The sequence below is a fragment of the Mytilus galloprovincialis genome, chromosome 8, assembly GCF_965363235.1.
Source record: "Mytilus galloprovincialis chromosome 8, xbMytGall1.hap1.1, whole genome shotgun sequence".
NCBI classification, from domain to species: Eukaryota; Metazoa; Mollusca; class Bivalvia; order Mytilida; family Mytilidae; genus Mytilus; species Mytilus galloprovincialis.
In genome coordinates, this window is record NC_134845.1 from 8,284,838 (window position 1) to 8,299,753 (window position 14,916).

Consider the following 14,916-nt stretch of genomic DNA (forward strand, 5'->3'; position numbering starts at 1 on the left):
TGGAAGCATGACAGGAGGAAACCCCCTCACGCTTATGGCAGTCAGTGGACCCCCTTATAAGTATTATAAATTCTAAATTAGACACTTATTATCCAATCGTTTATAATACTGCAGCACTGCTCCTTGTTCGATCTGCTCATCCAATATATCTGTACCCTTCAATTTTGACAATAAGATTTTTCTGTCGCGATTGACTGACGTTAACCCAACGTTGAATTAACGTTGTTGTTTAAACGTTGATTTTAACGACGTAAATTCAACGTTGAAACAACGTTGTGAAGTCAACGTTGAATACCATGACGTTAGATCAACGTTGAATTTAGGTCGATCAACGTCACGACCATATTTCAACCAAATTTCAACGTTGTCACAACGTTGAGTGCCCACTGGGAAGGCTCTATTATGAATTGTTGCAGCAAGTGCTTGTATTGGGGTTGTAAGCAGCGAATATTAACTATATTAAAATTCATTACTTTCACTGTATTGATGATCAGGAAATATTACAAAAATAACATTAACTGTACCAATTTCCTGCACCAGATGCGCATTTCGACAATACATGTCTCTTCAGTGATGCTCGTGGCCAAAATATTTGAAATCCAAAGCTTATATTAAAGACAAAGAGCTATAATCCATAAAGTCCAAAAAGTATAGCCAAATCTTAAAAGTATAGCCAAAAATAAAGTGAGAAAATCTATTGACAAAACTAAAAACGAAACTTTATTCATTTAATTTTATCATTTCCCTTCTTAAATAGAAAACATGATGATAACAGAAGACTAAAGGAACTTGGTGTGACATTGGATTAAGATGTTGCTATATGCTAAAAAGAAATTCCTGGAATACAAACATTAACTGACTGTAAACCTCTCTTGAACATGCTATTTATTTGTAAATAAATGCAGTTAGATCAGTGAAAGTCAAGGGAGGGGGGGGGGGAATAATAAAGAATCTACCAATGTGCAGCAAAGATTGGCACTTTTGAAATGAAGTTATAACTAAGAAAATTTAAAAGGACCTTATCCTGATTGACACATTTAATGTGACTAGATCAAGAAGACAGCAAATACAGGTACAAAAATCAAGACGACCTTTTTCTAGTATAAAAAATTATGAAAAGATACCTATTTTTTTTAAGAATATATATCTTTAAGTTTCTAACTTGCACAGACTAACTTTTACATGTTATTTTCATGGAAAGACAATATTTCCATATTGAATTTTCATGTGAAAAGAAAATCTGAAATATAAAGCAGAAATATTCAAAATGAAGAGATCGACCTGATAATATGGAGGAATTCATCCGATGACTCCAATGTAATTGCCCTTTATTGACAATTTTTATCATTTTCATTATCAGCAAGGGAAGATGTAATAACAAGTCAAATTTTGCTGATAAAGTTAGTAAAGTGTCACTCTTTATAGGAGTGGTTGCTGTTAAATGAGTTTTTTTTATTGACCTGCTTTTGTGTTTTGAGCAAAAACTAAAGAAGATAGAGAGAAACTGAATAGACTAAATGATCAGCGATATAAGATTGACGAAAAAAAAATTTGGGATAAACTTTTACTTTTGTCTTCAATTTTGAATATGGACCTAGACCAAGATGAGTGACACAGGCTCTTTAGGGCCCCTAGTTTTCAATTACCATAGGTAGGGATCTTACTTATAAGGAATCAAAAACATAGAATAGGTTGAAAATTGATACATTACATTAAAGGAACTGTAGCCATTTGATAATTGTAGGATGTGAAATGTAGTGGGAACTGGATGTGGCCAGCCAAGTTACCAGGTGAAGGGGCAGCATTACTGGATGCCTGTACAGCTATGTGTGATGTCATGAAAAAACTTGGTATAGCTGTTGATGGAGGCAAAGATTCACTCAGTATGGCTGCAAGGGTGGGGGATGAAACTGTTAAAGCACCTGGTTGGTGAATTAATATTAAATTTGTAGAATCTTAATTCTTTATCAAAACCAAAAAAAAATAAAAAAATGTGCTAACATAAAGTGATTGTTGTAATCTTATACTTATTTGAATATTTGGGTTGTAATGCTGGTGTGATTTTACATTTATCTAAAATGAATTAATTGCACCATTTGAAATGTTTTGTATATTTGGGTTACAACGCTAGTGTTTGTTTTACATATATCTAAAATGAATTAATTGCAGCATTAGAAGTATTATGTATATTTACAGGTACTTTGGTGATATCAGTGTATGCAGGATGTCCAGATATAACGGCCACTGTTACACCAGATCTCAAATGTCCAGATGGTCAAGGTTAGTTTTCATAGTTTGAAAAACTAAAAATCCTTCAAATATTGTTTCATCTCAGTTTCAAGTAGGTTCTACCAATCTTTCTATGCTTTAAACTAGTCCCCTTACAAAAATTTAGATGAAATATATTGCCATGGTGGCATTCAAATACCAAATACTATGATGGAAGGATAATGATTGCAATCAAACTTATTGAAAACTACATTCCTTTCCTGCTTGTACCATTTAATGAAAACCTTTGTATTCTCAGTCATGTATCACATTATTAAATGTATATTCAAGGTTCATTATCCATAATGACATACTATGATATGCATGATGATAGAAAATATTTAGAAATTAAAATTCCATGATGAAGCAGTTAGCAGGAAAAACACAAGATTCTTAATGTTTAGTGTATATGTTCCAGACCGTATGAGTATTTGGACCGTACGCGTACGGTCTGGAACATATGCATACTTTTTCAAAATACTCATACGGTCGGACCATACGCGTACGGTGTGATTAATATGATTAAGAAGTTGCTTAAGTTTATAAGTTACAAATGCATGTAACAGATCAACATAACTTAACTCTCAAATAAATATGGAAAAGTTCAATTGTAATTGAAATGAAAACCTTACTTTTTAACTATTTAGAAAATTCACGCTAATTAAATCTGTTACTATCTTGTTTTAGCATGTCGATCAGTAATAAATTAATTGAATCATTAAATTGACGATATCGGAAGTAAACATAATGTGGGAGGACAATTGTTTTAGAATATTAGAAACTTTACAAAAAAATGCAAATGCAAAGGAACATGAATGACCTGCAAACATGTAATTGTAAAATATATTACATTACTTGTGGTAGCAAGTGTCACCTTGGGCGAGAATACCAAAATAGGATTCAGATATACAATTAAACAAATATTTAATTTCAATTGTTCATTTGTTCATTTTATCCATCTAATTGCAATGATAACAATTTATAAAACTAAAAATAAATGTTTGTTTAAATTTAACCCATATGATCCAACAACATGTATGGTCAGCTCTTACTGGACCATATGCGTATACTCATACGGTCCAACCGTACGCGTATGGTCGGACCGTATGAGTATACGTATACGGTCCGGACCATACTCATATGGTCTGGAACATATATAAAAAAGAAGATGTTGTATGATTGCCAATGAGACAACTCTCCACAAGAGACCAAAATGACACAGAAATTAAAAACTATAGGTCACCTTATGGCCTTCAAAAATGAGCAAAGCCCATACTGCATAGTCTGTTATAAAAGGCCCAGAAATGACAATGTAAAACAATTCAAACGAGAAAACTAACGGCCTTTTTTATATACAAAATGTATATGTAGTATGCTTTGGTTTATCAGGATTTCCGTTTACATATTATACAAGCAGTGTTTGAATGTAAATCAAGGAAGTGCTTCTTGTTCTGCAGATCAAATGATTTTTGGCTTTAAGGTCAAATTTTGTTATGAATATCTATTTATTGTAGGCAGTTTACTGTACATAGACTTGAGTTGTGGTAAACATAGGTTAGGAGGATCTTCGTTAGCTCATTGTTATGGTCAGTTAGGTAACATCTCACCAGACCTAGATGACCCGGATATGTTTGTTAGTGCCTTCAATCTCACACAGAAACTTATCAAAGGTAGGTTTACTAACAGAGCATGCATATGTATGTATAGTAAAATTTCAAAAAGGAAACAGGAAATATGTCAAAGAGGCACAAATCTGAACAAAAAGCAGATAACAACAAAGGTCAGCAAGGGGTCTTTAACGCAGAAAGAAAATCACGCACAACTTGAGGGGGTCTCAGCTGACCCCTGAATAAAATTGTGAAAATAGACTTTAAACTACAAAACATTTATCATACATAATACATGTTATTCTTTTGAAAATAAAAAAAATAGGTTATGAGTTACATTAAAGTAATAGAATATGAAATGCTCTAGCTTCTTTCACCTTGGTTCCTAACATATAGCAAAATATGGAAGACATTTTGAACTCCCTAATTACATAGTTTTTGGTTGTATTGAAGGTAATATGTTATAAATGGAAAATCATTTACAAAATTACTACATACTGTGCAAGATCTACATGAGTAATCCATGTCGTTAGCTCCCCTGTAGTAGTGAATTGCCCTTCAAGAACAATTTGACCCAACTACATAAGAGGTTGTTATGAAATTAAATAATATCATTATTTGAAAAGGTGCAAAGACCAAAACTGTATTAGTCAGGAATATCATTGTTAACCACTTAGACCATTCCATTTCAGACAGGAAGTTGGTTTCTGGTCATGATATAAGTGATGGAGGATGAATAACATGTATTTTAGAGATGTCCTTTGCTGGTAACTGTGGACTAGACATTGACATTTCTTGTGATTCAGGTATGATATATTTTACATTGATATTTCTTATGATTAAAGTAGGATGGAGCTTACATGTAATATTGGGAGATATATTAGCAAATGTGTAGAGATTCTGGTAAGACAAGTTTGCATTACTGATATAAATGTGGAAGGTTAGTAATTCCATTTAGCATTATTGAAAAGTAGCTGATGTATGTTGAATTGTAACGGCTCCTCCTTTTGTAGCGCCTTCTTGTCCTTCTTTTTGTAAAATAAAAGGAATGCCAATCATGTTTAGGGGGATGGTTCCTGTCACTTCTCAGTTTGTGACTAATAGCAGTGATGTACAAAGAAATCATTGTATGGTTGAACTCATTAATGTCAGCTAAATTCAGGGATACAAGATGCAATCAGCATTGCCTCGTCAGAAATATTCATAAAATGAAGTTTATCACCCTAAAATATATGAAACTATACCTTTCAGTGAGGAAGTGACCAAAAAATAACAACAGCTTTTAAAGAAGATCTTCTACACAGCAAATTATTGAATGTTTCTAATGCTATATATTTGATGGGTTTAATATGGGACTATCATAAAAGTTAGTATACAAGTCCCAAGTTTTATATGAAGATGAAATTTGTAACAATTAAGATAAGATATTATTTTCCTTTTTTTTCCTTTTCTTCAGAATTAGAACTTTTTTATGATGGTTTCTAAAAGATTAAATAATTAAATTCAATAAAAAGCAGTATTAGGTAATAAAAAGTATTGAAAAACATTGAAAGTTGAAAATATAAAAGGATATGCTTTATTGTTATTTTTCAGATGTGCCATTCATTGATTTGTTATTTGCTGAAGAACTTGGTTTTGTATTTGAATTATCAAAGAAAAATGAACAGGAAATTTTAGATGCCTTTTCTTTAGGAAATATTCCATGTTTTTTTATTGGACATTCCACAAAAGATACCAAAAAGGTAAGTATAGAAAGGTAATAATGTGTTGAATTGACTCCTGAAGAACCTGATTAAAACCTTAATTTAATAAATGAGGATATTCTGAAGTCATTTTGCTAACTATTTGCGCCTTGAACTCCAAACGGTGTTATTGTGAGGAACTCACTTCCATGTCTCTGAACAAATCACTGTGTAAATACTCCTGATAGTATCCAAAGGTTTCATTAGCCTAGTAGCCTAAAATATTTTGCAACTAATAATAATCTGTCAGATTTGGTGTAAACAAAAAACAAGACAGTGTAATATATAACCTGCAAGCATAGTCTATTTCTATAAAGTCAAGCAGATAGTTTTTTTATATCTGAAAAAAAACTACCATGTAAAGAAATATGCAATTAAAAGGCCAAAATAACCCCAAAAATTCAACAATTAACAGATTTTTAACAATTAAATCAAGATGCACAAAGTTTTAAGTATTGGTCAGAATATAGGATTCTTTTGTACTTTAACAATATCACAATAACAATAAAGTGACCTTAATTTTGGACAATGTAAATGGCATGAAGCCAAATTTATCAACTTCTATTGTATGTATGAATGGGATAAACTGACCTTTCAATTCTCAAGGCTAAATAAGTATTTTATAGGCTAAATACAAACTTACCTGTCAAGGTAGAATTGTATTCTGAGTGATACTGGTGTTACTCAAGTCACCATAATGGTTAGCCATTTGACATAAGCGATTTGGTGAATGCCATGGTCTCCTGGTCACAGTTATATTATTTAAATGACAGGGATTTGTTGCATGTTGATTAATAGTTGATCTTCACTGTGTTACTCTCGTAATTTTTACATTTACCGTTATATTATAATAGGAAGAGAGTTTCCATGGATCCTGTTGTATTGAGAGAATACCAAAGCTCCATCTCGATCTTTAAAATTGTCAGTTTTTTTTACAGAAGGCTAATGTATTTTTTCTTGGCACTCCAGCTTCAACCACCAATAAAATCTGACCATCATTGGATAAACAACAGATGTGAAAGTGGTGTTAAACATCAATTAATCAATGAATCCAAATAATGTTTTGAGAATTCTAGATCTAATTTCTTAATCAGCTTGATGGTGAAAATGGTATGAAATAGAGTTAAATAAGAGATAGAGAAAGAACATAGATATACATAAATTCAAACCTATAGGAAGACAAAAGAAATAAAATGATCAATTTATATCCTCTAGTAAATATAAATGTTTATGTCAGTAACCTATTTCTCCATTTCAGATAAATATATCGGTAAACAAACAGGAGGTATTGCATGAAGACATGACAGTTCTCAGAGATATTTGGGAAGAAACCAGCTTCCAAATAGAGCGTTTTCAAACAGACTACCAGTGTGTACAGCAGGAACAGCAAGGATTGAAAGAGAGGCTAGAGCCTCCTTATCATATACCGTTTGAATCAGAAATCATCAGTTTTGTTCCCAGAGGTAGACCACCAAGTATGTGTTGGTATATTAACTCACTTCACTTTGAGACATTTACAATACAAAGCTCCTTGGTTGGTTGTTGTCTTTTGAAACGTTCCACGTTTCCATTCTCAATTTTATTGTCTATAGTATTTACAAAGATATGTTTGTCCAAAGTTTTGAATTTTCAGTTACTCCATACTGAATGTCAGCGGACCCTTTAAGGAGTTATTGCCCTTTATTGTCAATTTTTTATAATTTTTGTAATCTTTCACAAAAATCTTCCCCTCTGAAACTACTGAGACAAATATAACCATACTTGGTCATAATCCTTTTTAGGGTATCTAGTTTAAAAAAATGTCTGATCATAGCTGACATAGTAAATAATAGAACGTAGCAGTAAAATGCAGTTTTTGGTTCATATCTCTGAAACTAAAGCATTTAGAGCAAATCTGATAGGCAGCAAAAATATTTATCAGATTAAGATTTATCTGCTCTAAAATTATCAGAAGAATCCGACAACCCGTTTGTTGGGTTGCTGCCCCTTACGAAAAATTTGCAGTTTTTTTGTTAATATCTTAGATATCTAATATGTAAGACTATTAATTTTGATTTTAACCTTGTTTTACATGATTTCCAAAGTATCAGTAAATACAGGTGAGCGACACAGGCTCTTGAGAGCCGATAGTTGTGAATTTGTCTGCATTTTAATCACAAATCAGCTAAACAGATATTGATTAATCTTGACACAGTGAACACTACCTTAGTTAAAGGGGAGATAATAGATATTCACATCTTACTAAACTTGTACAAACAGTAAGTTTTTGCAATTACATGATAAACTATCTTGAACTAAAACCTTTAACTGATTTTGCATGGTTGGACTCTTCAACATGACACCACCTTCAATAGGATTTTTTTTTATGTTTTCTGGTCTTGCCTAAGTATGTTTGTTCATTTAAGCCATATTAGGATAAAAGTATTGTACATTATGGTGTAATCAACTTAACACTTAAAATACCTCTAAAAAGTGATATTAACTTTTAAGAAACAGGTCTAATTGGGGTTTTGACATATATATTTGCAGTACACTGAACATGGAAATGTAAATTTTTGATCCTCTGGACACATATTCTTGTTTTATTAGTTTTTAATTTAATAATGACTAGATAAGAGATGGTTGTCAATTATAAAAGATCAGCTGTTTGGTTGTTGTTCTGTTATGTTTGATTAAAGGGTCCAATTGTGAAATAAGATGTTATAAGATGCCACATACATACCACTTCAGAGGTACTCTTCATGATATCTCCTACATGTGTATTTATGGAGATGAGTAAGACAATAGAGGTTGTCTCTTGATACTATTTCTAATTCACCTTTTCACACTTATTTAACTGCATGGGGCTACTTCCTTTGTCATGTTTGTTATTTTGCATTATATAACTACAGATTAAATTTTGAATGGGTGTGACAGGTAACTTGATGAATGATGAAATTATAATTATGGTTAATTATTCCACTCATTTTAATTAGTAATCAAAATTCAGTTCAATCAACTTTTATGAAAGGTAATTATAATTTAGATTCTCTTATTCAATTTGACCATTGCAAAATACCCTAGTATATATTTCAAACACTGCAATGTTTTTAATTTCATTGTCTTGAAATAGTCAAAAAGAACAGCCGGTCTAATTGTGCAATGGTCTATTAAGAATTTGATTGGGTAACCCATCACTCCGGACCTAACCAACAGTATAGTGTATTGATCTGTATATATACTCAACAACACTTTTATATTTTACTTCCTGTAGTATTGTTTTTAACTTTTCATTACAACTGTATCATTATTTTGTGATATTTTAGTGTTAAAGTGTGCTGATGGTGAATGGAACAATATTTAATCCTTTCGCTAAGAAACAATCTATGAATTAAGTACTATGTACAAAAATAAATCTTTAATTCTGGAGCTCAAACATTCAGGAGCAACAACTCTGTTCAGAGAAAAAAAAGTAAAAATAATGATATGAATAAAAAGTACTTTTGCTATGATAAAAGTTGTTAAGACACTTTATATAAACAAATAATAGAAAAAAACCATCTCTTAACTTTAGTAGAAAACCTGTAACAACATTGTGTAAACAAAACCTTTAAATAGATCATGTGTAATAACCTAACCTATAAATAGACCAAGTGTATGAAATAGCTATCCTATAAATAGATGAATAAGGTCTAACCTGTGACCAATATATAATTCATGTTTTTGATTCAGATTTTGATGTTTGGAATCAATTAATTTTTTGTTTTGAATAAATGAAGAAATGATGATGCGAGAAGACATATCTATCTTTAGAAATCAAATTAAATTCTTAAGATTGCAATAATATTTGTCTATTTATAGCAAAATGTTTATATATAGTTGGACATATACAGTGATAATATTTTAAATGGTAGTAAGAAAAGAAATCCCTTCATATAAAGAAAAAAAATTACACCGGTCGTGTGGTGTGATGGTGTATATAAAACACAGGATAATCCATCACTTCGGACCTAGCTTATAAATTATAGTGGCTGAATTATATATATGTCTACAGATTTGTACTACATATTTTCTCTGTGGTATGAATTTACACTTATTATTAGATTTATTTGCTTCATATTCTGTATATTGCTTTGAAGAGTTCTATATTGACAGAGTCAGCCATTGTTTAACTTGTATACAACTATGAATAAACAAATATTCTGCATCTTTGAACTATAAAGACAAATTGAGAAAAGGGAATATAAGGAACAGTAACTCTGTTTTGTACTGTTTTAAAATATTATGTTTGTAAACAAAATAAACCAAACCATACAAAAAAAACTGATTTGAGCTCAAAATTTGTGTTTTAAAATCAATAAATTTCCTGCTTATGGGAGAAAAATAAACCCATAAATAGGTAATTTTTTCCTTGGTATACACTTTGATAAACCATGTTGCTAAAACTACTTTTGTAATGTTTGTAAACATGCTGTTGAAAATCTATTCATGTATATTACAAATGCATGTTATGAAGTGATTCTTTGGTCCAAAGAAAGATTAAATTGGGAAAAAACAAGAGGCGCATATTATTACAAATCTATTGCATGAGAAAGAAAATTGTGCATTCCATTAGAGCTTTGAAAAAATGTTTAAGATAGAATGAAATAAAATTCAGCAAAATGTCATGTGTTAAATGATATTGGTTCATTATTTTTACCACAAATAAAATCTCTCAATCTGATGCTGGGTTGGTGACGCACAAACTTTACATTACATTATGAAAGATTTGAAATTCAGTTTGTGAGTTAGTTGCCCATGTTTACACAACAACCTCTAGAAAAAATGATTTTCATTTTATTATAATATAAGGAATAAGTATGGACAATTGGGATAAAAAAGCTAAATTATAGTTTTCCATTTAAATTAATCCAAATTTATATGCTTGAATGTGAGTTATTTCAAATTACAACTCAAGTTTGCTTTGACAGTTTTTCAAATGTTATCAGTTATTATAATGTTGCTTTTAAAAGTGGTTTGATGTAATCATGATATCCATAATATTTTACTAGGTATACCACCGATCAAGGTAGCAGTTTTACGCGAGGAGGGTAGTAATAGTGACAGAGAAATGGCCGCTGTATTACACATGGCAGGCTTTGAAGTTTGGGATGTCAACATGCAGGATATGTGTTCAGGAAAGATAACTCTTGATCAGTTCAGAGGAGTTGTTTTTGTTGGTGGATTTAGCTACGGTGATGTATGTGGATCTGCTAAAGGTAGGTTTTGTATGGAAAGAAAACATATTTCAGTTATAATTTTGAAAATATGACTAGTGTTACCCTCATAAATGGAAATACACATCAGTATCTCTTTTAATTTCCTAAAATAACCAAAGGATTGTAAATTTAAGTGTAGGAATTCATATCTTTTATATATGCCTCATGGTCTGAGGTTTCCAACTCCAATTATATGTTCAACGAGTAATTTAAAAATCATACTTTAAAAAGGTTGTGTAATCTTGTAACCATCTCAATATGAGGAGGATAGATAATGTTTACATAAAAATAATGTTAAATTGCTTGAAAGAACTACCGCTATTCATTGGAAAGATAATCTCATCTGTTATACTATTAGTTTATCTTTTGCAATCCTTTGTCATCTGTCTCTATTGTCTTTGAACTCTGAAACCACTTAGTCTGTAATTGAGGCCAGAAATATGCTATAAGGCATACCTGTATTCATCTTCAAATAAATTACTGCTATTCATGATACTTGACAACAGTTATTCTGCTATCATAAACAACTGCTGATCGTTTATATTCTTTGCTATTGAAATCAACAAATGGAAGGTCATTTTAAGAAATTACACTTTCCATCCAATTGAATGTTAGACACAGCTATCAAAGGCAATCTTTTGACTCTGATTGCATAATTTTAAAAATGTCATCTTTTTATAAAGAAAAATACTTCAGGTTTTCTAAGTGTGTTGAAGATAACAAGGGAACTTTTATCAATACTTAGTCTGTTTTAAGGACATGAATTAGAATCTGCTAGTTCGAATTTATAATCAGAAAGAACTATATCTGGAGGCTTAGGTCACCATGTAGGGAAAGCAGTTGAAAACAATAACAAATTCATTTTGTACTGAAAAATACCTTTCAATATCAAATGCCACACATTTTGTTGTCTTAGTTACATAGCAAAACATTTGTTTAAGTATTGAGTTATGAGAAACCACCCCATTGTAACTGAGACAAGAGAAACATTATTGTGCATTATAATACCTGTATTTGTGAAAATGATAGTAAGCTATATTTTATTGTAGGTTGGGCAGCATCAATTTTATTTAATCAGAACATCAGAGAACAGTTTTTAAAGTTCAGGAATCGCCCTGACACTTTCAGTTTAGGAGTTTGTAATGGATGCCAGTTAATGGGTCTACTTGATTGGGTAGCTCAAGATGAAGACCAGAAAGGTATTTATTAGGAATCAGTTAAGGAATGACTAATGAATACCAGTTAATTGGTTTACTTGATTGTTTAGCTCAAGATGAAGATCTGAAAGTTATCTATTAGGAATCAGTTTAGGACTTTGAAATGGATGACAAGTTAAAAGGATGTACTTTATTTGGAAAGCAATAATGAAAAATGAAGATCAGAAAAGTATTTTCAGGGAATTGGCATAGGATTATGTAATAGATACCACCTAAAGGGTCTACCTGATTGTGTAGCTCAAGATACAGATCATGAATTTATTATCAGGAACCAATTTAGGACCAGGTATTGATGCTAGTGAATAAAAGTAAACTTGATAATGTAGCTTAAGATGAAGATTAGAAATGTATTTTTAAGAATGAGTTAAGGTGTATCTAAAGATTGTCTGTTTCATGTGTCTTCTTGATTAGATAGCCGAGGGTATAAATCTGGAAGGCATTCATTACAACCCAGCTGACTTTTAGAAGGAATGGTTTGGTAAATAGTCTGTTTGTTTGATGACATATTTAATTTTACCATGAATAATGAAGCTTTAATATCATTTCTTTTCAGAGAATGTGTCTAGTGGAGTAGGGCAAGGTGTATTTTTAGACCATAATGAGTCTGGCAGATTTGAGTGTAGATTTGTAACTGTGAGAGTTCAAACAAGTCCATCTATCATGTTCCGTGGTATGGAAGGTACAGTGTTTGGTATTTGGAGTGCCCACGGAGAAGGTAGGTAACTTGGTATAACCTCTGAAAATTATGAGATTAAAATACATAGTTATAGTTGCACAGTAATTGTAAATTCATAGTTATAATTGCCTCACTTATGACAAATATCAGGAAGATATCTCTGTTTTATACCACTTTTTTAACAATAGTATCATTAACACCGTAGAATTTATTAAATATTTTAATTTGTATCAAAATATGTTTTATGATCCAGTTTGTAATTAGTTGTACTAGCAGCCATGCATCACAATGAGGGGTATAAAGGGGGTATCTGCAAGGATGAACACAAAATAAAATGACTATTCCACAATGTCATGTAGTATCTTTGACTTAAATACATTATATATATATATACTCCCTTGATAATATTTTAGTGACCTAAAATTATATGTAGAGTTTTCAGTTTGGTGTATCAATGTTGAAAATTTACGATCTTCTATGAAAACATGTTAATGATATTATGTTTTTGCATCAGTCTACATGCACATCAAGTTATTTGAGAGCATATGTTTTAAACTAATATGTTAAGAGGGTTTATAAAAGATTAATTCTAGACGATTGACATGTATTTATGGTAGACCATTAATTCTTGGTATGTAGGTGCAATGGATCCTGTAAATTCTGTTGTAAAGATGATATGTCCAAGTCACAATCTTATCATCTTCAATTTAATAGTGTTGAAATGAAATGTTCTTGTTCTGCATGAACAAAAAACTGATTCAGATAACAAAACAATACCTGCATTGACGTTAAATGATTGATACCTAATTAGCTATAATTTAACAGAGGCCTTTTACTACACCATTGATATTATGTTTGGAATTGACATATTAAACATGCTGTCTTTTTTGTTTTAAGCATAATTTATCAGGCTCTAGTCACTTTATTTTTGTTTAACATTGTTCCGACATGGCATTTGTTAATAAGTATTATTGATTATAATAAAGAAATTGCATTAATGATTTCACACATTTAAATTTGAACTATCTGAAGTACTGAACTATCATTCCATTTCTTGTATGATTTACAGGTAAAATGATATTCAAAACACCAGACATCCAAAATGATGTGTTACGAATGAACTTGGCTCCTGTCCGATACGTCGATGATTCTGGAAATCCAACTATTGTGTATCCGTTCAATCCTAACGGGTCACCAGATGGCATTGCTGCTCTCTGTTCGGAGGATGGTCGTCACTTAGCTATTATGCCTCACCCTGAACGATGTTTCTTGCCGTGGCAGTGCCCCTGGATGCCATTTGGAATGAAGGAGAAATTAGATGTTTCTCCATGGTATAAAATGTTCCAGAATGCTTTTGACTGGTGTGTTGAACAAGTTTGATATTTATGGTTGTGTTTAATGTAGATTTTTATGAGCATTTTTATTTGAATGAATTAATGACAATGATATTGTAGAAAAATTGTTATTTGTACGGTTTAATGAATCTCATTATAATTGTTGTAAAGGTACGTATTGGTCTGAATTATCAGTGCACAGTAAACTCATCCAATTCATCAATATACAAAAATAGCTTGTGCGTTGATTTCAAATATTACACTGATCTACATAAAAGTTTAAAGTTTTGTATTTATTAAATTGTTTTGATTAAAGGAAGCACCAAGCATACCATATGTTTGGGGAAATTAACTCTAGTATTTTTGCTTTGGTTTACAAAAACAGCAAAATTTACAAGTTGTTTTGAAAAAGTTGAAGAGAAACAACATCAAATAATGTGACAAAGACATAACATAGCATTTAAAAAGGAGTTTGTATTATAAAAAATCAATGTCATCCTCAGGGATTTGTTTCATACATTTCAGATTAGATGTTGAAAAAAAAACAATAGATTATCGTCATGTACATAATTCAGAAAATAATTTGAAATTAAACAACATGTAGTTAACTTGAACACATTTTCATATTGACATGAAATGTTTTTTTTACACAAAAATGACTAACAGGTACATTTAATTAATGTTATTTCTGACAAAGCAACTGACTAAAATATAACGTGGCATTTGAATGTTTCTCAGATAGTATAACAGCTTCCTCTCATTAAACATAGGTCAATATGATTTAAATTATATATGTCAATTCTAAACATTCATTTTACCATCCAAGGTCATCTTA

At 31.1% G+C, this 14,916-nt stretch overlaps 1 pseudogene; it reads left to right on the plus strand.

The window, feature by feature from the left end:
• LOC143042954 (phosphoribosylformylglycinamidine synthase-like) overlaps window positions 1-14,746 on the plus strand; it is a 55,568-nt pseudogene extending 40,822 nt beyond the window's left edge.
• Window positions 14,747-14,916: the final 170 nt, after the last annotated feature.